Raw genomic sequence first — 1555 nt, forward strand, 5'->3', positions numbered from 1 at the left:
CGGCGGCGGGGGCGGGCCTGCACCTGCCGCGGGGCCCTGCCCGTGAGCCCCGGCGGGCGCGGGCCGGGCAAAGGAGCCTGGGCTGAGATTCTTAGACCGTGTCGCCCACTCCCCTCTTTACTGTCCTGGGCATATTTATTTCGCCGTTCCCCTTGTCACCGCCGTGGCTGCGTGAGGTGGCTTCTCAGCCCTGCGAGGCCCGGCTGCTGCAGGGGCAGCGGGGTAGGGCCAGGGAGAAGCCCAGAAGGTCCACAGAGGCCCAGAGGCCTTTCCCCCCTCCTCAGCTCCCGCAGCATCTGCGAGGGAAGCTGCTCCAGGCGGTGTTTCCTGGGCCCGTGGCCCGTTGGTGGCTGCAGCTCCAGAGCCTTAGAGCAGATTTAGGGCCAGCAGAGCCCTCAGGGCCTGCTGCTCTGTCTCTTCTTGCACAATTTCAGCATCTGGAAGCAGCAGAGCTCTGTCAAGACTTGGGATCCTCCAGAAGGCACTTTTCCGTACAGGTAACAAGAACAAAGGCCTAGCCAGCACGCCCTGCAGTCCTGGTGTTCGTGTAACGTAAGGGAGCAAACAGATGAGTAATTAGGCAAATTGTAGAATGCAATAAGCAGTTTGCAGACTTGCATCCTCTACAAATAGGGTCTCTCACCAACACAAAAATCCCCATTTTCTCTTTGTGAAAGGTGTATGTGTTTGGCCACTGATAACAGGTTATTTTGAGAACTTGGATAACTTGTGTAGTTGAGTAAGTTATGACTTATTTAACTGTGGTGGGAATTGATTTGTCATGGTAATAAGAGATTTTGTTGTGCCAATTAGTTAACAGCTTCTATTCCCTGAGTGAAAGAGGAGGGTGCTCTTTGATCTAGAGTGCCCTTTCTTTCTTGTGGTTTTTTTTTTCCTAGAAGTAGCCCAAAATAGAACAGAACTAGTGAGAGCTATGTTGAGTTCATGGTTGATACTGGTACTCAGACAAGAATGTTGTGGGAAGATAAGGTGCTAAATAAAGTTAAGCAAAAACAACCCTGTTAATTGCAGTTCCATTCAAATGTCAGGCTGCACATTTGGTAGGAGAACTGGACAAGATCCTTCACTAATGTAAACAACCAAGGCTTTAGGCTCTCATAAAGTATTAATTTACACCTGTGAAGGATCTAGGTCCTTAGGAGTACAAAACCAGAAGTGTTAAAAAAGGAATTTGCAAAACCTGTTTCTAAACCAAAAAACGTTCTAACCATGCTCTCCCCTCCTCTGTGACAGCAAGAACAACAAACTATCTTAAAAACAGCATTTCAAAGGAAACCTTTTCTGGTCAAAACAGAGCCAGGTTTCTGTATTTTAAGTAATTGTTCATTCTCTCAATAAGCCCGCAAAAAAAAAGAATGTCATTGCTACCCTTGAAGGTTCACTGTTTGAGGACTAGCCTGATAAAGTCTTGATATTAAAGTTAACTAATGTGTTTCTTTATATAAGTGTTCCACTTTATTTTAAAGACCAACATATTGTCTAGGTTATACAGGGCCTTATCCTGTACCTACCTGCAAAACATAATTTACAGAGT

This window comes from Chaetura pelagica, unplaced genomic scaffold, assembly GCF_000747805.2.
Source record: "Chaetura pelagica isolate M959 unplaced genomic scaffold, ChaPel_1.0 scaffold28, whole genome shotgun sequence".
NCBI classification, from domain to species: Eukaryota; Metazoa; Chordata; class Aves; order Apodiformes; family Apodidae; genus Chaetura; species Chaetura pelagica.